Source organism: Athene cunicularia (assembly GCF_003259725.1).
Source record: "Athene cunicularia isolate RWA chromosome 1 unlocalized genomic scaffold, athCun1 chr1_part2, whole genome shotgun sequence".
NCBI lineage: Eukaryota > Metazoa > Chordata > Aves > Strigiformes > Strigidae > Athene > Athene cunicularia.
The window spans coordinates 24,049,590-24,074,911 of record NW_020799092.1 but is presented as its reverse complement, the minus strand read 5'-3'; the positions used below and the strand labels follow the sequence as shown (position 1 = coordinate 24,074,911).

The 25,322-nt window shown below is 42.7% G+C and overlaps 1 protein-coding gene across 3 annotated transcripts in view; it reads left to right on the top strand.

The window, feature by feature from the left end:
* Positions 1–25,322, top strand: part of FAR2 (fatty acyl-CoA reductase 2) — a 151,304-nt gene that overhangs the window by 79,863 nt on the left and 46,119 nt on the right. The gene's annotated exons all lie outside the window — the stretch shown is intronic.

The window sequence follows — 25,322 nt, the reverse complement described above, 5'->3', positions numbered from 1 at the left end:
GCCTTGACCAACCTGATTGTGTTCTGTGATAAAATGTCTCGATCTGTGGATGGAGGGAAAGTTACGGATATCATTTATCTTGACGTTAACAAAGCTTTCAACATAGTCTCCAGCAGTATGCCAACATCCAGACTGGGATGTTACAGTCAAGATGAGGAACAAAAAAACCTGTCTGGACAGACAGACTGTGTGTGAGCTGACACAGGCAGGACACAGAAACAACCCCAAAACCACAGACGAAATGTGAAGAGCAAACTTATTGTTACCTGGAGACCTGGGGGATCTCCAGAACAACACCTGGGCAGAGGCACGCATGTGGCACTGGTGAGGCCACACCTTGGTGAGTGGGTTCAGTTTTGGGCCCCTCACCCCAAAAAGGCCATTGAATGACTCGAGCGTGGCCAGAGAAGGGCAACGGAGCTGGGGCAGGGTCTGGAGCACAGGTCTGCTGGGGAGCGGCTGGGGGAACTGGGGGGGTTCAGTCTGGAGAAGAGGAGGCTGAGGGGAAACCTCCTGGCCCTCTGCAACTCCCTGCCAGGAGGGGGCAGAGAGGGGGGATGAGTCTCTGGAGCCAAGGAGCCAGCGCCAGGCCCCGAGGGAATGGCCTCAAGCTGCCCAGGGCAGGGTCAGGCTGGCTCTGAGGAAGGATTTCTGTGCAGAAGGGGCTGTTGGGCGTTGGAATGGGCTGCCCAGGGCAGGGGGGAAGTCCCCGGGATCCCTGGAGGGGTTGGACTGGTCAGTGTGAGGTTCATAGTTGGATTGGATGATCTTCAAGGTCTTTTCCAACCAAGTTGATTCTGTCATTCTGTAAGTGGGGATGCAGGCACTGTGGAGCTCGTTGAAGAAAGAAAGAGAATATCTCAAACCTGCTGCTTTCACCTGTATATGTCGGATTTTCGCAGGCACGCTTTTCCACTGTGCTTTGATCTTTCCCACAGCAGGGCATGAATCTCCAGGATGTTCAATAGGGTGCCTGAGTCTCTCACAGGCCTATGTTATCTAAACGCAGACATTCTACCCGTCAAGCATGCAAAGCTAAGCAACAATTAGTGTGATATATGGGTTTTTCTGGCACCCCAACTGCAAGTCACTTGAGCATGTTTACAATCCTCCTTGCCAGTCTTCCCTTGTATTGCCACAGACTGCAAGGGTTTCATTGCTCATGCTCTGCCTGGAGGCCAGTTATAAGTAGAATTCCCTAGGGGTTTATCTGGGAACCTGCTCTGTTTCATACCTTAAAAAAAAATATGTATCTCCAGGCTATACTGCATTCTTTGTGCTAGGCTACTGGTAGCTGGCTGTGCTTTCAGAAATATCATCTGATTTAAGAAGCTGGAGAGGAGAAACAGAGGAATAACCCAATTCTGCATCTCTGTGCTCCTGAGGGCTGGTAGCTTTCTGCGGTCTTCTTACACGCCTCTTGGCTTTTGCTCTCTGCCACTCAGTGATGGGCAGTGTTCAGTACAAGGAAATTTCTGTGTGCGAGAGGTCACTCACTGAACAAATCTTAGATAAGCACTTCAGGTGGGTCAGGCACATCCTGACGGGGTGTCCTAAGGCACAGGAATTACTGCAACTGGTGATAGTGAAGCAAGTGAGCTGCTGGCAGCAAAGGGATTAAAATAGATGCAGTGCCAATAACAATTCTAATGTGTAGCTTCCAACCAAAAGTGTCAGTGGCATACTGGAGGCCTGCTGTGATTAAAGGTCTGGTGTAATTAAAGGTCTGATTCAGTGAAGGGGCTATACACCCGCTTTAATTTAGAGATGTGAAAGATACATATCAGAACTTCATGGCTTTCCTTCAGGACATCTATTTATATATCTAGATGATCATAATTTCAGTCTATTCCTTCTATCAAATAAATTAATATTATTTTCCCTGTTTTAATGAGGGACAAAACAGGTGTATGGCGTCCACACCCAGTGTGTCAAAAGCTGACCTAATCTGAAGCTTGCAGTGAGTTCCCATTACAACAAACGTGCTTTAAATAAAGTAACTGCTTAAGCATTTTTCCAGAAGCAAGGTTTAATTGACCTGTGTCAAGCTCCAACGGTGGTCAGTGGAAAGCAAACAAGGGAGCTTCTGTCCCTTGAGTTCTGATTTGTGGCTGTAACCCAAAGACCTGTAAAAGCAGGGTTAATCTTCCCTAGCTTTAGCTTCTAAAAGAGGCATTTAATTAAAGGGTGCAGTTTGATGACTGACCTGAGCCAATCAAAGTCCCTGCTAACTCCACCAGAAAGGATGGTTTCACCACGTGCCGCGTGATATGGGTGCTTACACCCAGCTATAACAAATCAGGTAAGCAGTTGGTCTGACTGAAAACCCACAGCCAACCCTCTCCATCCCCTGCACAAAATCCAGCCCCCAAAACCTGGCAGCAGTAACCCCAAAAAATCCCCACCCTCTGGCTGAAAATGTAACTCCTGTCTGTGACAGTTCAGCTCCTGAAGTGGCCTTCAAACACTGGTAGCAGCAGAGAGGAAGGCAGGGGAGAGGCTTGGACTGTGGAGTTGGACTTAGGCTCTCATAAAGTATTAGGGTAGCTTAAGTACACATACATTTACTCAAATCTTTAGCCTAATCTGGGCATCATTTTAGACTGAATGCCTAGCTTTTGCATGCCTAAAGCTAGAAAAGATTTTACAAGTGTGTGAGACACAGAGAAGAACATGCCAACGAAAGAATACTAAACTGTGACGTCTTTTCCTATGCTGTGGGTAGAAGCTCTTACCCAGCCACATAATTCCACATTGCACAAAGATAACCAGAATGTGTTTAGAACTCATTCATGTGGCTGCTTATTCAAATATGCTCTTGCCAGCTGGTTTCTATCAAACTTCATGCTCAAGATGCAGCTCAGCTTTCTGCATACACTCTTCAAGTTATCCAAGTTTCTAGGAACACGGAGGTGAAGCTAGTAACTCCAGAAAATATTACCCTCATTATCTCTTGGCTACCTACCATGTCTATACACTCTCCACATACGAGATATTAGGAGAATGGTGCATATTTTTGAGAGCTAAGTCCTAAAGGCAAAACATGCCTTCTCTGAGATACCTAAGGTTTCCTCTGTGAAAATAGGGTTTGCTATTTATTGTTTTCAAGATAGTAGAAAAACTGAGGTGTGTTTGGTTTGGGGGCTTTTTTTTTTGTCAAAAAAAAGAGCAGAGAACCATAAATACATGCACATGTAATTATTAATGTTCCTTGTCATAGTGTGGGAGAAATATAGAAATAACCTACAGAGCTAATCTGTATTGTAGGTAAGAATTTTGAGAGCGATGTGCAACATGACTAGGCATATCCAGAAAGATAAGCAGAGAAAATAAAGGCTTCCTCAAAGGACTGAGAGATGAGATTGTCTTCTTCATCTCCATCTTTTTTGTTTCATCCATCAGCTGCATGTTGTCATCATACAGGTTCTTCAAGGAAGAGATTTTCTCTGCACGGGGCTCACGCTATGCTCGTTAAAGGAGGGTCAGGTTGCGATTCCCATCTTTCCACTGATTCAAAGTACTACTCCTGACCATTTCATATCAATTATCAGAACACATAGCCATATATATTTTTTTTTTAATCTGTGTGGAATAAATAGAAGATTTTAATCACTTTATTAATATGTGCCAAAATATTGGTTTAGCATCTCTTCCCAACATCAGATAAGTAGTTCTTTAATATATAATCCATTTTGAAGGATTTACACTAAGAAAGGATGCACAAGAGAGATCCAAGTTCAGAGAGGGGGAAAATTCTTGTATGTGAAGGCTGATATGTGCTAAAAATACATTGTGCGTGTTCTCTGTAGATATTACTCTCATTCAATATTTGTAACCCAGTACATCCAATCTGCTAAAAGCCTGATGTCTGCTACAAATCCCGAGTGCTGATTTTGCTTGTCTCTGTTTCAGCATGAGCAGAAATACAAACTGTGATCAAAGTCAATGTACTAGTTTTGGTAGTGATGTCCAGAGGGCATCAGGACTGTGTACACTGCAGCCTGAATGCCAAAGAAATAAAGAATAAATCAAGTTTGCTGCAATTCAGAATCGTTAATGTAGTGCCTGTATGATTTTGATGGAGTTTTATCAATGGAGAGTCTCTGAGCCTTTAGGGAACGGTAATTAGATTCTTCTCTGTCAATTTTTTCCGTGTGCACAGTACATTGAGTGAGAGGACAGTAACCATTCTTAGCAGCACAGAGACCTTGAGCTTCAGTAGGCCATGGAAACAGTAAATCATTTTGTCATCCTTCCAAAATTCTTCCTTTCCACCCTTCTCTTTGAAGGTGAGAAGATTAGCATTCTTTCCGCCTTTCCCCTGTTACTTCTTCCATCTCTCTGACAGCCAGGGTTTGCTGCCTCAGGGTCTAGAAACCCATTTCCCCACTTTTGACCAGCCCCAGAAATCTCCAGGGAAAGTTTTGATCACAACATCACCCTGACATCAGCAATTCTAGCTGCAGCATTTAGATTTCCAAGTCAACTCTGACTTAAACCCTGTGTCCAGCTCTACTTCTATTTTCTGTTTAATGATCTGTAGAGCATTACAACCATCATCTGCTCAGTTCCTTCTTCACATACCTCTTTCAGCTTCCAGCACTGTCAGGTCACCTGTCCCTCCCATATACCTCAGCAGCTGTAGTCAACAGTAAGTAAATTCTTTGCCATTTTAGCACATCATTGCGGATGCAGAAGGGAAAAATTAAGAGGTGAATTTGCTGAGATTCAGGGCCTGCCAACTGTGTGTTCCTGTTGAAAGTGAGCCATCACCACATTTGGGCGATGGCCAACGATGCTTCCCGAATCCCTTTCCTCACCTACCTACTCTTCCACAGCTCACTCCTCCCACTTGCAGAGGTCACCCTTGAAAAAGGGTGGTAGAGCTGCACTCTTTCCTATCAGCAACGTGGAGTTTTAAGTGGAGCGTTGTGAAAGAAGAAATGAGTGCACATCTTGTATCTTGGGCTGGAGAGTGCTGCTCATCATACACAGCTGACAGTTTGTACCTACCCACTTGCCCGCTTGCATGCAGAGTTCGGAGAACTGAAATAAAGCAGCTTGCCTGAAGCACTTGTGACTAGACAGTTTTCATAGCCACCGCTGATTAGTTTAGGGCTAGCCAGGCTGAGCGTGCCTGCCCCAAAGCGTTCCCCGAAGACTCCTCCTGACTCTCTGATATGCTGGAACAGCTGCTGGCCAAGGATGTTCAGAAGGAGAATGTTTGGTTATATCTTAACTTGGCAGTTGTCTCAACTGGTGTGCTCTGCACATATGGCCAGACATATGTCACGCTTGAAATGAGGCGCCTGAGCAGTGGCACTAAATGTGCTGCCTGGCAGCGTGCTGTCCCCTGGTCCATACATGTTACACCGGCCACCTTGCTGTGGATGCTGTACTCTTTTCTTTGCTCTAGGTTCCCGTGACCTGGTGAGTGTTGAATAATGTTTTTCATATCCTAGTTTGCTAAGCAAGAGCCAGCCATTATCTTCATCGATATCTTCTGATGTTTGACTAAAGCGATAACATTTAGTAGAGGGGGGAAACTACCTCAGCTGTTCAACAGCAGTCCCTTGTTAAAGTCTTAAAATACTGGTTTTACAGCTATATCAGGCACCTTCTAGAAGACAGTGCTAACTCATCTCATGGATACTGATCAAATATGTACCCAGTAAGAGCATGTCCAGGGATACCTGGCAAGCTGACCTTAAAGGCCATCTCCCTTTAGGAAGCAGTGGCCTTTATTCCATATCCCTGTGTATGTCTTTTCTCCCTCTCACCATAATACACATCCCTGACTCCTGAATCTTAAATCTTCTTAGGAAGTTTTCCTTTGCAGAAGGGGCTGTTGGGCGTTGGAATGGGCTGCCCAGGGCAGGGGGGGAGTCCCCATTCCTGGAGGGGTTGAGGAGTCGGGTTGACCCAGCGCCGAGGGATCTGGCGGAGCTGAGAGCGGTCAGTGTGAGGTTAATGCTTGGACTAGATGATCTTCAAGGTCTTTTCCAACCCAGATGAGTCTGTGATTCTGTGAATGTGCCCTTTTTCCAAACTGGATTAACTATTTGCTCTCCTTTTTCCCTCCCTTGGGTAAAACATTTTCTGTGTGGCTCTCTTCCAGGTACCTGGGCAACCGAAATAGAAACTTATTTCTCGCCTTCCTTTTCATCCTTCTCTTTTAATTTCTATTTTAATTGTTATGGTTTGGGTCTGCCTAACCTGTAGGAACTACTTATCTCCTGTCTTTATGTATTTCACTACAGAGTACAAGCACCCAAATTGATGTTTCAGAGTAGAGTAAGATTTCAACTAGCATTGTAATCTCAACAAATCAACCCGTTTAAGTACATTTGTATTTTCCAACTGCACCTGCAACACGAACCCGATATTCAACAGTGTCAAGAGTCTGGCATCTCACTGGGACAGAAGCTGAACTTATGAGGTCCCTTTCAACCCAGATTTTCTTAATTTCTACCTGTAAATGATATGGTGGGTTTTTTCAGAAGAACACATGCACACTAAGGCCACAGTCCTCTCATGCAAGACACTCTGTCACTTACCTGAATGCCACATTAGTCTGAGAGCCCTTAGCAGTTCTGGGTGAAAAAAAAGAGAACTAGAACTTGGAAAATTTACTGCCCCATAGAAAGGAAAGCAAAAAAAAACCAGCAAGTCAAATACATAGCTGAAGTGAACTGGAGCCCATGGATACTAACCAGAGTAGTGCTATGTTTTTTGGGTTTTGTCCAGTTGGGAAGACTTCCCAGCAGAACTGCAACAATATCTTGATATGCTGAGCTAAGCCCATGTGGGGACCTAGAACAACTTTTTCACTTTTGCTTATGTCTTTCTGAAAGTGGTTTTGGCAGTATATATGAGAAGTTGTAGTCATAAAGATATAGATCAGTTGTTAAATTGCCTGTTGGAGACAGCTCTCAGTTTTTACATCAGGCAGCTGACATGTTCCAAAGGTTATCGTTTTACTGGGAGCCTTGAGAGAGAAGGTGTTGCCCTCAGATTGTTATTTTATCAGAGAGGAGTATATTCAATGTTAATTTTCTGTAAAATATTAACCATAAATAAACGACAGTGGAATTTGTTGATGCACATGCTCCCATCTCCTGAGGTACACTGCACACACACCTCTCTGGATAGAAGGCATGTCACACTGAGAACCGAAATGCATAAAATAAATGAACCTGTGTTAATATGTTTTGCTGCAGGCTTTAAGCAAAATGACAGGTTCTTATTTCTCTAGCAATTTCAGTGTTGATGAGTATCAAATAATTATACTGCTCTTATGGTATCCACAGTTTTCTCAGTAATATCGTGGTATCTCCACCTGGTTTAGTTGAGGAGAAGAAGCTGAGCCCTTATGGTGTTCTGACATTCTTGTTTGGATTACGTGATTGGCAAAGTTTCACTTTTATCGCGTGTGATCTAGACTGGATCAGTTTAGGTGGATTCACACTAGAATAAAATTAGAGCAACCTTAGAATTTATTGGAGCTCCACTTTTAGTTATGCTGCCATGGCGTCGTGTCAAAACTTGATAGATCAGCCCCCAGACCCACATATTACTTAAAACTCATTGTGCAAACAGGGGCAAATCAAACTTTATGTGCTGCCAGTGATAACGTTAGGCACTAGTTAAAAGAGAAAAGGTTTCTAAGCAACATCTCAACAAACCATAGACTATCCTGTCCATCGGATATTTTCCCTTGCTTTTGTCTCCCTCAAGACCATGTGCCTTTAATTCCTGGGAGCAATGTCTAACCCCACATCATTGCTGTGGTCCAGTCTCCTGTGCCTTCCCAGCACCATCACACACCTGCAGTGAAGGAAATGGGTAATAAAATAAGGTTTATTACCACCAAAACAAAGCAGTGACAAGTACAGTAAGGGAGGCGTGTCCTGTAACAACAACAAAAAAGCAATAACCACCTGCAAGAGGGTGCTGGGAGCCTCAGCAGGAGTTGCTGATGCCGAGGACCCGGCTGGGTGACACTGGGCAAGTGCCAGGTGTGGAACTGGTGAGCTCCCAGTCTCCCGGGCCCACGCAGATCAGGAGGGTAAAGGGTGGGAACAGTGGTGCCATGAAGTGGTCCCCATCCAGGGTCACAGGCAGCCTTCCTTCAGCGCTGTCTCCGGAGGCAGGCTCTCTGCTGTCAGAGTTAATGATGTGCTAATTCTGTCACCGACCCATGAAACAAAGTGCCAACATTGGGTATCCCCGTGGCGCCTCCCGCCTGCACTTCTTCTCAGCCATCCTCCTGAGAGCACCCGTCGTTTCTGTTTGCATTTCTTTCGGCGTCTGGCACCACGTCTTCCGAGGAAGACTTCTTTATCTGCTTTTTGCAGAAATTAAATAAATATTATCCTTTCTCCCCTTCCATTCTTTTCAGTTTAGACCACAGAGGAAGGAATTAAATCTGTTTACATATAATAGGAGGGAAGGGATGGAAAATTAGATCATAAATTTGAGGAAAATTCTCATAACAGATTTTTTTTTTTTAATTATTACAATCTAAATGAAAAATTCACAAAGTACATGTTGCTCTGAGGAATCAAGCAGCCATTTCACAAGGTCAGGTTCAGCTGATAGCAGCACTGGTGTTTGTGCTTTCACACAAGCATGTCTCACACCAATTTTGAGGCTATTAGGCCTGGTTCATCACCCAATTATTAACATGAAGCATAGTCCTTTATCTCTGCTTTGGGTTGCCATGGTTGTTAACAGGGTGTGTGAGCTGAAGGTATCCTGGAAAGTAAGGTGGAAGGAAGATGTTGTGTATAGCCAAGAAGAAAAGTTCTGAGCTTTTAAATCAAGTGTAGGCAGAAGTGTGCTATACAAAGCAGAGGAAGGTGTTTGCTAATATGCAATTTAGATGGGAGGAGCAGAGAAAGCATGAGCTGGGGCAGTTGCAGTGCAAGGCACTGATGGAGAAGAGCATATTGCACTCCTGGGAAAGATGAACTACAGCTGTTAAAGAAAAACAAACAAACAAACAAACAAACAAACAAAAAAACCCACAACACCCTCCTGTATGTCCATATTTTCTGGGTGACATGGCTTAGGAGGGAGACTGGATGTTGGTCTTCCCTGGCCAAAGAGAATGGATCCTAGATACTATTAATGAGGTCCCTAAAAAGAGCCATACTAGTCTTCTGCCACTACAGAGCTTTTGGAAAAGGGAAGAGGAACAAAAATTCTTCAGTCTGGGCTCATGTGAATGTCCTGGGAAGAAAAGATGTGTCCAACCCCCCTTCCACCTGGGAAGCAGAGGGGAACCACCACAATTCCCCATTATTTTTTCCTTGCCGAGGCACAAAGAGAGAGCAGATACACGAGTAAGGACAAAAGTAGAATCAGCAGCAGTGATGTATCTTTGAGTCTATATAATTTCGTTTCTGCGTGCGTTAAAATATCCAGCAGCTCTCTCTTCCTCTGCACCAACCACTTTTTTGGTAAGAACAAAAACCAGGAAGGGACCAAACCAAAGCAGCATGCCGCCAGTCCAGGTCAGTGCCTGCCTGTGGAGCTGTTTTCTGTCCTATGTGTGCCCTCCGATGTGTGTTGCCCCTCATCTTCAAAAAGCCGTGACGTTGGTGATTGATTTTCTGCAGTCATCATCATCTCCTAATGCTGTAATGGTAGAAAATGCGAATATCCTAAAGGGTTATAAAATCCCACCTTACCAATGGCACATTTGGTTAAAAACCTGCGTATGTATTCTTAAACTCTTCCTTGTTTCCTTTTTGTTTTCGGAATGTTTGCACTCCTGAAAATGGCAATGTGGGAGCCCATCTGCTTGTTAGGGATAAATAGTAAAATTGTAGATTATTTCCAGTAGATATTTATCAACATTGCACAGACTTGTACATATACAAATCTGGATCTCACGTTTGAAATTAATTCGTTCATTTAATTTATTCTCCTTTAATCGCTGCTGCTGCTGCTGCTTTTTGAGTGTCTCTCTTTTGGGGAGGCTGTTTGGGAAAAAACAATTATTTTGCATTTATTAAGAAGCCCTTCCCCCTATATTAGCATGTATTTCAGTAGGGAAGACCAGATTTATAAAAAAAATCAAACCGATGGACCAGGAACAAAGGAAATCATGGGCTTGACAGTCGACCTGTAACCTCCACCAATAGTAGCTGAAAATGTTTCCTTGGAAACCAGGCTGAAAACCAAATTCTCTCATATTAAATTTTCAATTTAACTGAAAAGCCAATTGTACGTGATATTAACTCTCCATGTGTGCCGTTGTGTATTTTAAATAGCAGCAAATAACCTGAAGTAGGTGCACATAAGTGGGGGTATGTTTTCTGTGAATCTGTACGTTGTCTTTAACTCGAAGGTGAACCTTTCCCCAGAGACAGTAGGAGAAAGCAAGTAATTTAAGCAGAAGTCCCAATTTTTACACAGAAATACATGCTGTTAAATTACCCTTTGTGCTGGACTGAATCAGTGGCAGAATCAATGTGTTCTTATGCAGTTTGTCAAAATAAAAATGTGTGGTTAGTTTCTTTGAGGGGTTCCAAAAAGAAATTTTAGAGAATGTACTTGGTTTATTATTTAGCATAAGGCGAGGGGGGGAGAGGGGCAGCTGAGCAACTATTGCAAGAGTGAGCAAATGTTTTTGATTCCAGAGGCCCAAAGGTGTGGCTAAACTGGAGCCTTGCTTATGTCTGGAATAAAGAACAAAGATTAACCTCCTGCTGAAGGGGACATGAAAAAACAAGCGCTGGCAATCCTAAGGCTTTGGTTCCCCGCTGCTGTTTATAGCAGCATCATCCATTTAGCCTAATCCAATGGAATATTCTTCATCCATTTATTACAGAATGGGCAATATGAAAAGCTCTTGAAGAGGGGCTTTTGAGATCCGAGATCGTTTCTGTAAATGGCTTTTGTGTGCTGTTTTACGCTCCTACTTCAGCACTGATTTGGGATCTGTACAATATCAAATGCTAAATCAACAGCTGCCTCTGTTGATCCATGAATCGCAGAGATTCTTTTGATTTTCTACCTTAGCTGCTATACATATATTTACTTCATTTGCCAGTGTCTGCCTCAGTCACATATCAGTCACTGCTTGGTCCTCTTAGATGTGCCCTCTGAGGATAGTTTTCACCGCTTTTCTTTTGTTTAAATTAAACCCCCGGATCACCAAATGGCGATTTCCACACTTCCTGCATTAACTCTGCAGGACGCATTAGGATTGCTACCTCTAGGCAGTTTTCCTCCAGATAAATGTTAGCTCCTGATTAAAATGGGTCAAAACCAATTTATTGTGGGGGGCAGGGAAAGGCATGAAGAGCAGAGCAGTTATTTGTACCCTCTTTCTTTGTAAGCTTGGAACTGGAAGAAGTGACCTTCCCAGCCTGGTTGGAGGCAAGCAGAGGCATTCTCCAGTTAACGCCACCTTTAAATGTTTCCCCAGTGGCTGGCATTCTCTGGGGCTGGCATTTACTCCGCCTCATCCATGTGCTTCTCCTTTCATTTTCCCTGGAGGTCTGTGGTCTGCTGGCGGTTGAACCGAAAAGCAATGAACAGTGACAGAGGAGAGAGAGAGCACCCTGCTTACAAAAAGAACAGATTCTTTCACAGGCCTGTCACCCAAGTTTGTTACTATTCACCCCAATGTATCCTGCCTTTTACACACAATTTCTTATGCTCCAGTTACAAAGAGATAACATCGCTAATCCTAAAATGTGGGCTGTGGGTTTTTTTTAAAAACCAAGTTTGACTTTTAGTGCCATAATTTAATGTTAATTTGGCACTCAAATAGCAGCTTTCAGGAAAGAAGCACTTAGTTAAGGAAGGAGTATTGCCTCTTAAAGGGCTTTAAAATAGCTAGGTTCTCCTCCCGGATCTTCCACTGCTTAGTTATGTGACCTTGAGTAAGTAACTCCAAATTTATGTGTCTGTTTCCTCTCCTGAAAAACTATATGGATTTTCTTTATAAAGAACTTACTGAAGAAAAAGACTACATAATAGTTAGGTATTAATGGAATATTTAATCAGAAAGATTATTTGCAATCCAAAAGATATCTCTGGAGACCTTTAGTTATCCTTCATTCCCTCCTGCCTCAAATCTAATCTGGAAGGTTTAGGACATTTAATCAGTGTCATTCCCTGGCCATGCATATATATCTTTTAGACCATCCTCTGCATCTGCTTTCCATGGGCCATGTGCCTATGGAAACAGTAAGTTCCTTGAAATAAAGATGCTCTCTAGGAAAGCAGTCAGCTTTGTGTGCTTGGCTACAGACTGCTCATGTACTAATAGATGCTCGAGTCCCTGGCATCAGGAGAATCAGCAGAACATGAAACCAGAGTGGCCAAAGACATCTGAGCTAAAATTGAATAAAACCAAAAATACGATAAACTCAGTGTCCAGGAAAGGGGATGTTCAGTGAAAGTAAAAGCAAGTTCAGTGCTGGAGAGGGAGACTATTACTGAAGAGTAACTAGATCTTGAAATTAATTGTGTATGTTGTTAGTGAGGCAACAAAATGAGGCTTCAGGCTGTACCAATCACTTGTATAGATAAAAAATATGTCACAAGCAAAATATTTAGGGAAAGACAGTGTTGTAACTTAAACATTTAAACCAGTCCCTTCCTCCTGTAAACCACAATGAGGTCTAACTGGGAAGATGTGATTTCCCAGCTGCCTGATGCAGACAACTTACACCTTTCTTTGAAGCATCCCTTGTAGCTCTTGTCACACGAGGACTGAGTATACCTTATGTCTGCTCCTGCACAGTAGTTTTTGTGCCTCTGGATAGTTTCTTTACCTACACCTTGTTTTCTGCTCCTGTCCTCTGGCAGACGCTGCATTTATTTTACTGAGTGTGTCTTTTCCCTTCTTTTCGTTAATTTTCATTCTAACAGCAAGGCTAGATGGATTTTGGCTCCGAGGCATAGCCAAGCCCATGCACCAGTAAGATATCAGGGTTCCTGAGATAGAACACTGGAGAGAGGAAGTGCTAAGAAATGCCATTGCTATTCTGAAAACGTCAACATTTTGTTAGAAGAGCTCGGATTTTCTCTAGACTCAGCAGCACACCTCTGGGGGGTTGGTTCAGCAGGTCACTTAGGGACCGAGTGGAAATACTGTTTAGGTAAAGTGCAAGAGAAATGCTCTTTCTTTGACAGCATCCCCTTTGATCTGAAAGCAGCAATTGTTTTTCTTACTCCTTCACAGATTGTTTTCTGTTCAAGGCATGGCACGTATTTACTCACTCACTTCTCCACTGCAATTTGTCTTCTTGCTTGAGTGACATAAGTGAAGGTGACAGCTACCCAGGGTACACTTGATCCTGGTGTTTGGTGAAGCGTGAGGGCTGCAGTCTAGCTTCTTGTCTGTCATCTGCCCTCCTGCACTTTGGGTGAGGCCCCCAAGATAAGGCCCACACTTCATTGTTATTACCTGGCAGATGTAATGGATTTGATATGAGATGACACCTTCATTAACTCTTTCAGTTTAATCTGATTAAACTCTCCCAGCCACTTACTTAGCTAAGGTGGATGGGATGAGTCTGAGTCAGAAAGATTAGGTGACTCTTGCACAATCAGAAAAGGTCAGAGGGAGAGGAAGGAATTTGAGGAGCATCACCCCTAACTTGTACATAAACACACTCAGTGGAAGGAGAAAGAGAACTGGTACAACATCATTCACTCACTCCCCATCCCCACTTCTAGCACAGGCCTTGAGCTTTTGGTCCTGTAGCAAGAGAGTGGCAATCAGCAATCGATCTGAGTGGGGAGCTGAAGCTGGTAAATCCATATCTAAATCCCAGATCAGTGTGTTAAACTCCGGGCCAGCTGCCCTCTCTAACTGAAGTGTGAATATTTTACGGCAGGGAAACCTTCAATGTGAACTTTGACATGAATAAAAAGTAAGAGCTATGTCTTCAGCTGAAATACGTGGTGTCAGTGGAGCTATTCCCGTTGGCACGGACCAAACATTACACACACTGTGTAATCGGACTCTCTCCATTATGTATGAAGCGGAAGACAATCAAAAAACAGTGTTTCCTCTCCTAAACGTTTCTCAGGTGGCTGACAAACAGAAGTTGGACAGATTTCCTCATTTGTTGCTTGTGATGCTTACCTCCATGGCTTAGAGGCTTCTAGGATTAAATTCTGACTCCGAGAGGGAAGGGTAGACAGGTTCATTTACCCTCCAGGCTCAGTCCTTGAGTAATGGCTATTGCATGTAAACAGTTTATAATAATTATGAACAACGACATGAGTACTTGTGTTGTCTCCCTAGGGACTCATGTCACCTAGCTCGTTATAGTTATTTCTTTCCTAATGGAAGAAACTCGTTGTAGGCGTAATTCTACCATGGTGTGTGGGAGGGAAATCTTGGGGAACAGATGGTTCTTGGTGAACAGACTCTAGTGACTAAGACCAACTCTCAAAAAAAGAAAGACTTTATCAAGCTGATTTGATGAAGAACAGAAATATGAAAGATAACCATAATATAAACACAAAAATGAACTATGAAGCAAGGCTGCCTGTTGTATACTTAACAGTGGTATTTCTCCCTGGTAAAGAAAATGCTTTTTAATAGCTCTCCTATGGAAACGATTCTCTGAGCTGTTTCTTTTTAAAATGCTGGTCTATTTATCATTGAGCACAGTAGGGCAGAAAACCAGGCATTTGAAACTCGGCATGAAAATAGAGTTCTGCACTAGCAGAAGTTTTGCCTCTGCAGATTCGTGTCTGTCTACTTGAAGGTGGTGTAGGAAACCATTGAGAATTTCTGATGGAAGTCAACTTAAGTCTGGTTTTCACGTGGTATTTCCAAAGGTCTTGAGAGAAAAAAGAGAGGGTTAAACCATACCTGGGATGACCAGAAGGTACCTTCGAGTACCTTGGTAGTGATTCAAATGTGATTGCCTTGCCTGGGCTGCCTTCTATAACCAGCCACACAGGTCTGTTCACTAGATAACTGTGGATCCTGAAATATAGGAGGAATGGAAGCAGCAGGAGACTGTGCTGCATGTCTGTCCCAGATGTGTCCTGCTGCAGAGCGGTGGGAACTGCGAAGGTGTGAGCCTGTGAGGCTAGAAGTGCCCCTCTCTGCAACTACCCAGGAAGGTGGTAGTTTGCATGAAGAAAGATTTCAGAAAACGTCATCATGTAGACTCACCAATACATACAGTTAAAATGGGCAAATTCTTCAGTTAAGCTCATTTCAGTCCACTAGTGCTGATAAAAACATACTTTATCCTTAAAGGTCATGGTTTAATTATTGGTATTGATAGTGGCTTTCCTAACCAATACAAAATGATTTCTGACACCAGGTTGCTGAGTGGGTGGATTAAAGTCTTTCCCCATGAAAGAGATTTTCCCCTACAAAAGAAGTACCCTGTACTGTGGGCTATTTGCTCAGTCATGAGTAATCTCTTAACAGCTCCTTGCCAGCCATTTGATACGTTGGTGTTTCATTTTCAGGGTGTTTAACCATCCCACCAGCTGGGAATTAGATAAACGGCATCTCAATTTTATCAGTGTGAGAACTGAAAGCGGTTAAATAAGTGGCCCCTTCTTCCTCGGCAGTATTTATTCAGGACTCATTTCATCACTATATTGACTGAAACGCAATTTTAGGTCTGTTAGGCCTGCAAACCCAGCTCATGGCAGATTATTTTAAAGTCTGCATCTACAGCAAACTTTTTAATTTAAAGCTGGCCACGGTGTAGTGGAAAATTCTCAACCAGATGTGTAAACCGATTGTCCAAGATACTCTGCTGCTGCCACTAAATAGGACGCAGACAAGGCAGTTTCACTTGGGTTCAACAGAAGCAGTACTAAGCAGGCTGAGACTTAATTCTACTTCGATTTGGCATTACAGTAAAAATGTCCTTTTTTAAAATCAATGACTATATGTTTTCTGACCCATTCTTAGCTACAATAACTGATATTTAGCTGCCAAGCTAAAGGCTACCCATACAAAACATCCTGTGGTAACATTTCAGAACTGGCACCTGTCCTTGTAAAACTATATCTAAGCTGTCAAGGTCTTTTGAGCAATTTGCAAGGAAATGCATATCTCCATGGCTGCAACCCCAAACGTAAATTAGCATCCCTTCAGAAGTGAGCTTTAATCTTGGAGATGATCTCCTGAGCTGATCTCCATACCTCCTAGGACATAGATGGCTCCAGCATCGTCACTATATTGTTCATTAGTTGTTATTTCTCTTGGTTCAGAAAGTGTTGATCAGATATTATTATATAATTTGAGCCTCATCAGGAGGTGCTTTTAAGCATGTGGGAGGGAAGGAAACACAAAGTTTTGGAGAATAATCTTTTTCAGTGTAAAAGGGAAGAAGATATTCTTGGTTTAGTACATTTTTACTCTCTCTGAATTAGATAAAATTGCAGTTCTCCCAAGTGATGAATCAAGTAAATGAAGGGGAGATAATAGCTGTGCTGTTATCCCTGGAGAGAAGATACCAAAACTGAATGCTTTTCATTTGAAAGGGATGAACTGCCATAAAATGTTCAATGTAAAGAAAATTATACAGACTAGGATATTCCTCTTTCTTTCCTCAGAGCCTGACTAACCTGGTGGGTTAAACACTTTTGCTGCAAAAATGAGTTTGAAAACAGCATACCTCTGAAGTTAGAGGAATCCATACATGAGACACTTGGCCAATTAGCCCACATAATACTGGAAAATCCGAGACACAAGTTTTCCGTTAGGTCATGAGCCATCCCAGAGATCATTTTCTGCAGCTATAGCACAGCAGTACTTCCACCTTCCTGCTTGGGCACCCCATAGAACTGCTCAGGGGATCACAAATTGCATGTGATACTTGGGGTCCCAAAGAGATGGAAATTAAGTGATATTGCAGAAAAAAGGTGCAGCACAAGGAAAGCACAGGGGAAGGCAGGGGACGAAGAGAATACGGGAGTCCCTCCATCACAGTTACAAGTTCAGTGGGGAAGATCTGTTCATGCTGTCATGGTTCCCTGAGGTTGACAACAATGGCACCATGAAGCAATTCCAGAAACTCTTTAAGATCATAATAAAACAGTGGGCTTGCCATTTTCCTATTCAAATATAAGAAACAGAAGCGGTGTGAGCTGAGCACAGAAAATCAGAGAACACAAAGATCAGTGTTTTCTCATTCTAAATGCTTTGGAGCCTGTGAATTATAAGTGTCATTTGGTGGGAGGATGAAGACAGACTGGTTGGGTGGGAGTCTGAGCATCCATCTGGAGGTGGGGTGAAGGCTGCCCCTGTTGATTCATGCACAGAACTGGTCTTTCAGGCTGGTGAGCCAAAGGTGGCAGCCGTATGTTGTTTTATGAGTCTGGCTCTCCCCTTCAGGTTGCAGCCTTGAGGCATAACTGAATTAAGAAACTGAGGTTTTTAAAGTAAGCAATACGCTACTGAGAGACTAATAAATCAATTAAACTATAATTAATCTTAAAGCATACACGGCTCTGAAGCTACTTATTATCATTCTTAAGTCGTATGAATCACACCCAACTACTGTTGAATCACAGTTCTGTCTCCCCACTAGAAGTCTCTCCCTCCTTTTTTCACTCTCGCACACCAAGTCTTTCAGACAAAGACGTGATGGAGGCTCCAGCAGGTTGTCAAACAGGGGTCCCTCCAGCATCGTTCTGGACTTGGATTCAAAGGTCGGCTTCATCACCATCTGTAGGTGTCCACACTCCTACAGTCCTTCTTTATTCTGTACCCGATTTTCTGTCTTGTCTCCCCATTTTCTATTTCTGGATGCATCTTTTCACCACCCTTGCACCTCTCTTTCTCCATCCAAACTCTTCTCAAATAAACAGTCTGTCCCCAGTTACTTTTTTTCCTAGTTGGACCCATTTCTGCGGCATCCATACCCAAGTTTGGTGGCTTTTTCAGTGCTGTTACTTAGGCAGTCTTGACTTTGTATGGCATTACTTATATGGTTGCCCGGGTACAGGTGACTTTGGAAGACTCTGCACCCCAAAACTCCCTTATCAGCATCCAGTTCACACTGGCATCATATTGTTTACCATGTACACTCACTAAGACAAATCATTTTATTTTAGCCTTGGCTCTTCTACCTATTTCCAACAAGCAGTTTATTATTTTGTGCACAGTCTGCATACCACAGCGCCAGAGTAACACGTTTTTCACACTCTGGTTTTGTGCTCATGCAGCCTTGTTGTTGTCCTTGAACTGGTTTGAATCACTTTCCTCATTGCCAGCAGGGGCCTTACCCAGTTAAGAGACTTGGTGTTCCACCAGGATCTCCTGCTTACACCTTATCACTCTGTAGTAGTGCCTACAGAAAGCTGTACGCCCGAAAGATGCTAACTTTGTGGTCTATGTAGTTTGGGGCAGATCTTTAAGCATTGGAATAGGGAATCTGGGAAATTGATGGGCTGCCTTTAATGAGTGTGGCAGAGCAGGTGAAGACTCAATGTAGAAATGAGTTGTACATTCCTCAGTTAAATATAGAGTTGGGAAGTATAGCTTCATGCAATGTTTGCGGAACACTGTGTTTTTCTTATTTGTGAAACCACTATGTGGGATGAGAGGTGCCTTTCAGTACGAGCAGTTGGTTGACGTATGTTCTGCTTGTTTCTTTTGCACTCCTTCAGCCAGGGTTTTTCCACCGGTAGATTAAAGCATTAAAGTAATTTATAACCTCGTAGGACTAGGGCCAAGGACACAGGGTCATTAACGGTAATCTCTACTCAGACAGATGGGGAGACTTTTGTGTATGAACTTTTTGTTGTTCAACCTAGTTGGAAACATTGCTCATTCTGGTGGCACATGGGCAAGTGATTTGTTACACCCGAAACGTAATTAGCCCAAGTGATCACTTTTCCGCCCTGTATGGACTGGGTAGCATAAAATTAACAGGTGCAATCTAGAAGCTAAGGGCAGGGCATGCAGAAAACATGAATTCCATTTCAGCTTATGTGAATTCTCCTCTTTGGTCTCCACTGGAAGTAGTATGAGCTGAAAAAATATACTTGCAGAGATAAGTAATTTTTCTATTAATAGATGTACAGTTTTGAGGGTATTTCGTGAGGTGAAGACTGCATGTCAGTGTGAAAGATGTCTTGAGTCACAGGTCCTCTGATCAGAAAGTTTTAGCATTATAGCTTTAGCTGGAACAATGAATAGGAGTGCTGGAGATGGTAAAGTCGGGCTTGTAAAGGTTGATTGCCCTTCAACAGTCTCTGAGAGATGCCAGAGTGAGCTAAAACCTGAGCTTGGCTTAAGGACACGTGATATGGCTTTCCTGATCCTCTTCAAAATGAGTCTGTGTTTCCTGAAATATCTGGATTTCTCTACCATTAAAAACAAACAAACAAACAAACAAAACGTTCTGGTTTTCTGCAAAAACAAAATTCATTCTGGTCTTTTACTGCCTTAAAGAGGAAAAGTCTTGGAGGGTGCGTGAAACATCATCTGGCTTGTCTCTTACCGTCAGCCCTGTCAGAATGTTCTAGTCAGGTACAACTGCAACCACAGGGTAGGGAGAAAATTTTCGCATGGTGTAACTGAGCCATCTGTGGCAACGCTCTGATCTTTGTACCGGGAAGTGAGTGACATCTGCTCCTGGGAGAAGTGTTACTATCACAAGCTGACGTTAAATAGCCCTCCTAACAACAGGTATCTTTATTCTGAAACAAGACTGCACCTCCTGCTTGATGAGACATGAGCTAGTGGGTAAGGCTGGTATGGACTTCAAGGGCCAAATTTGCCTTTTCCTTGCATTGGGATAATTTGACATAGTTCAGTGGGATTGCTTATATTTTTTTCATATCCATGCCAGGAAGAGGTGAATTTTAACAACATTTATTATGGGCAGAACCAATTGATTGAAGCACTGTCCAAAGAGGTCTCAAATCCAGAAAGCAGTCTATATTTTGTATAGCATGCAGATAGGCCGGATTCAGAGAGAAGGTCTGAGCTGTAAATCCAGCTGTCAGGCTTGAATGTGGGCTTCTGCAACCATTTCTGAAGGGTTTGCATGGATTCTTCTGAGAACTGACCATAATAAACTGGCATACAGCTGGTCTCTGGTAAGAGTGGTCCTTGCTCAGCCACACTACATTGTAAGTAGCTGGACACTATTAGGACAGATGGTTCTATCTTCTTAAAGAAGTTTTAAATTCCCTAAGCTGAAAGCTCTGTGGATAGAAATCAAGGATTACTCGTAACTCTACTTGCTTGCTTGCTTTTAATAGAGACACTACAGAAAATAAGTTTATAATGGTTAAGTCATCCTTTCTTAGATGTTTTCTTACAACCTCATCTGTTTTCTTCTTCACTGGATTCAGTTTTTCACAAGTGCCTTCACTTCTTGTAATAGTCCTGCTCTTCCAATTAGTCTCATAAACTGCATTACCTTCTGATCATCTCCCAGTTTATTTTCCAGTTTATTTACTTACTGTGTGTGCTGAATGTAGCCTTACTCAGAGAATATGATTATAGTTAAGTGACAGCAAGGCACGGAAGCAGATATTTGACAGGCTGAGGTACCTAGGCTTAGTGCTTTTCTTTCAAGCACCAATCAAAAAATTACGTTGTCATAATGAAGATTAAAAAAAAAATGTATGTGGAATAGCATAAGAAGGTCAAAGTCTTTGTATCATACTTAATTACAGAAGAAGCAAACTGAGAGTCCACAATCTCTGTCACACAGATGTTCGGGGTAATGATCCCTTGAGGTTTAGGGTTGTGGGAAGTAGCTCTGCAGGCAGCAACTTGAAGGCCATGAAGCTTGAGCTCTTTGGATCAGCTTGTTCAAATAGCTGGTGGCCCCATGGCACATTTGCAGACAGAAGTGCTACTTCTATGTGTGATTTGGTTGACAGGAGTAACACCAGCACACAGTGAACACAAAAGAAAAATGACGAAATGAGAAATTGTCCTAGGTAAATGCAAAACTTCCACGTTGAAACAATTCTACTGTTTGACAAGGTCCATAAATCTAACGTTCTTAGGATGAATTTCAGCCACCAGCTGGCATGAAATGGCTTGCACTCGTGCCATTAAACTTTCTTACGTTCCAAAACATCTTGACCACATGTGGGATCTCTGTTGGGAAAAGCCCCTGTCCCAGGCTAACTTCTCACTTGTGACCAGGGACTTGTTCATCTTTCTGGTAGTTGGTTCAGGCCAAAATTGTGCTAAGAGCCTTCTAACATGGCATCAGTGTAGATGATTGAGTTCCAGTCCCAGGGCATACCCTGACAGAATTTAATTTATGAGTATAGATATTTCCACAGAATTCATCGTCTCTCTTGGGTGGTGGAGGTTCAGCACAAGGTTCTTAGTGTTTGCTGACTACCTGTTTCTCACATCCCAGAATCTTCTAGCATGGTTCAGCTATTTGAACAACCCTAAACCTCAAGGGATCATTACCCCGAACATCTGTATAACAGAGATTGTGGACTCTCAGTTTGCTTCTTCTGTAATTAAGTCTGATACAAAGACTTTGACCTTCTTATGCTATTCCACATACATTTTTTTATCTTCATTTTCTTTATCTTTATCTTCTAGCATGGTTCATGCTAGAAGAGCGGCTTATTCTTCTACTGTATTCATTTCCCAGATTTTCAACTCTCTATGTTTGAGTGCCACCTCATTACAGTATTTTAAAAAAATCTTTTTTTCAAATTTGAGTAGCTTTAAGTATCTGATGCATTTTCCTTTATTTGCTCAATTTCTACTGTGTGTGACATCAAAGGATTTTTTCCTCCCTTCCACTTTTCATCAAGGTGAACTTTGCCCACATTACCTGTGATCCTCTTCGTGATGGCATTCTCTCCTTTATTCCTCAGGAAGAGGTCAGGGATCTCAAAGAAGCATGTAAGGAAGTGCAGAACATCCACCCTAGGTTGCCACAACTGCTGCAGTCATTCCTCTGGAAGAGCTCTTTCGAGGGGCACAAATTCAGAGCAGAATATCTCGAGACTCTCCCAGATGTACTTTCAGGAGCCATAGGGCCCAGATTCATCCATGCAGCTGTCCTTGAAACAAAATTTTAAATTGTGTACCAGCACTGTGTATGTGTACATGTTATGTGCTAGCTGCCTCAGCTGCGTGCCTGGTTATCCTCTTTGGGAACAGCATTGTAGCAGAAGTACCCTAAGGTCTGGCTGAGATAAGGATGCCTGAAGGTCTCTAATCATGGGGATCTCTCAGTGACTTTTCATCAGAGCTCTGTTTTCACTGAAAAGTGACATTGTGAGTCACTGCATGGTCTGACATACAGATACCACCAGGCAGACCCCAAGACTTGCGTGGGGCTCAACCTGTTCCAGCTGTCAGAGGGTATGATCGTTTGTATAAGCAAGGACTGCTAAGCAGAGCTGATGCTGGTTGTGTTGTGCTGAGTCAGCTGTTTTGCAGCCGGCAGAAGATGCCATCGTGCTGTGTTTCATCTCTGATGGCCACCTCTTTCTCATGTCATTCAGTCCTGTGAAGCTTCACAGCCGAGAGTGACTCTGCTGCTGCCAGGACTGCACCTCACTCATTTGCAGGGCTGCCCTGTGTCTTCTTTCTTGCTCTGTGATCTAAAGAGCCAGACATACCTGGTCAGCCAGGTGTGTAGCTCTGTCTGGCCTGTCTCTCCCTACCAAGGCTCCAAGTGAAAGGGAGTCCTATCTGAAAACACGCTTTGCAGCCGCTGCCCATGTGTGGTCCCCTCACCTCCCCAAAACCCCACTCCACACCATCTGTGTGACTATACACATGAAACTTATCTTTTCAGAGGGTTGGAACCTCAGAGTTCTGCACGTGTGATATAGAACATGTTTTAATGTAATTATAAATGAGAATACATTAGAGATCGCATGTCTAGCTGCTATACCAATCTCCACAGACTCCTAAAAATCAACCTGATTTTCATTACATACTTTCAAACGGGAAAATAATTTTTGGTCATTTCTTTAACTTTCAAAGTCTTTCTTGGACATTTACTTAAATATCTCCAAGAAGTTGACATCTGTGTTTGGCACAGCCTTTGCTCCTGGCTGGTTAGCCCTGGGGACTCAGCAAACACTCCTGAAGTTCCCTGGTGCCCAAGCAAGCCTGGCAGTGAAACTTCAAAGATCTGTAGTTAAGGCAACAGGTATGGAAAAGCAGATTCAGATCCCGTGTCTGTATAACTCTGTATTTGCTAACATTTCCGAGTCCGTACAGTGATTCTCTAAGTAACAGGCAGTGAATTCTGCATGGCAGGAATTGAGGAAGGAAAGATGGACATAGCCAAGTTCTCCTGCCATCCTTTGGCAGATGGCTTCCCTTGCACCTACGTGCACACTGGGGCACAGCTGTCAAGGAGGGATGAGAAGGAAAGCAGTCCTGGAAAATGCATGGGAAGAAAACATGTTAAATGCTTCCTGTAGGAAAAGCTCCAAGTGTTACAATCCTCCTTCCCTGCACTTAAATTGTTCCCCTGTTTGAAATGTCAAGCACACCATCAAAAGCTGATAGTGATAGCCGAGTACCACGCAGGGGCACGAGAGACGTCTGTGATGAATGTAAGAAAGCTCCGTATTCTGTCTGTGACTTGTCCACCCACCTATAAGATGGTACTAGAGACCACAGAAAGCTTTTCCACGTCTGTCAAGTCCCTAATGCTCCTGTCTACAACGCCTGGATCTGAAAAGAGCTCCTTTCACTGTTCCAGATTAACTGACACGTAACCCAAGCAGTCTTGCTAGAGAACAGCAGGCTTTGTCAGCAGCCGATTTTCAAGGAAACTGGCTGTTTAAAACCACATCCTAAGTAGCTGGCTATACATATTAGCCTTAGCTGACCTATATTGAAATTTACTGTCTGTCATCTCTTTGTTTCTGTAGTTTTTATCTTTAAATAATCAGCTGTTTTGTTTACTACATGTTGGTCATGGGTACTGTATTTCCACTACATTAGCTCTACTCAGGGGAAAGTAATAGCTCTAGATTGAAGCATAAGCCGTTTGTTTTCCTGTAATGAGGAACACTCTGCCGCATGCTTTCTAACTGATTAGATGAATTATGCTTTATTTGCCTTGAGAAGAACCATACTTAAAAGCAACTTTCTGAAGAGGAAATGAGGCAGAGAGTGCACAGGGGAAAAAAAAAAAAAAAGGGTCTATCCCTATTAATGCTGCCTGAGCTGCCTTTTCACACATTTGATGACTGAGCAATCCTGATGCTTATTGCTGGAAATGTACCAGCCTAAAAAAAAAAAAATTAGTGGCAGGCTAATTACTTTATGTCAAGAAGCTGCCCAATTATTTCTCAGTTTTGCTACAATGGCAAGTCTAAAAGTCGCTGTGTACCTTCCTTCCTTCAAGACTGTATTGGAGGATTTTATCAGTGGCAAACACAACTGGAACAAGCCCTTTCATCAGAATGAAATTGCAGAGATCAGGTGGGCTTTTCGAAGAGTTATTTTTATGATTTTGGTACCTTCAGTGGTTTAAGTTTGTGGTGGCCACTCATCCACTTACGATACTGCCACTGAAATCGCGGAGGGATGGATATATGTGCCACGGTGTTACTCTGTGTATCTAAATATAGGCTGTTCCCTGGCATTTATATACCATTGTGCTGTTCAGAAGAGGGATTTCAAACACCTTGCTTTTAAAATTATTCCACGCACCCAATGAATACCTCATTCTTTAAAGGAATTGTTGCCACAGTGTTTTACCCCTTTGTCTATGTGTTGCTTAGAATAAATTATATTTCCTGTACAGAAGCAACTCCTGAATTATGCTAAGCAATCCGTTCTACTGCTTTATCTGAAAGGACAGAAGCTTTTTTGCCCTTTTTTTTTCTTTTTATATATATATTGAACTCTCTCAACCTGAATCATCTCAGTAGTTCCTCGTATATGAGATTCATTTTGTGAGAATTCTCTGATTTTTCTCCATTTTAATTTTTCTCATATAGTAATGCCTTGAAATGTGCATCCCACAATGTAAGTTACCATCTTTTGCTAATCCTCCTTGAGAAGCCTAATACTCCAGCACCTATCAAACACACCTGGCCCCACTGTGCACCATTTTTTATTGGTCTTACCAAAAAAAAAAAAAAAAAAAAAAAAAAAAAAAAGAAGTCAGCAACATCTGGTTAAAATAGTGTAATTTGGATGCCTCGATTGATCATTAGTTTTGTACCACAGGAAGAAAAACGTTACCTTTGTTGGCCACACTTAGATGCTTTCTGGGTCAGTCACCAGAGTGTTTGGCCCTGCTCTGGTGGAGGGAGAGCCATGAGTTCTATCAGTGAAGAGACAACTTGTTGCAGAAAGGATCCACAGCAAGTCACAGACTCTGCTGATG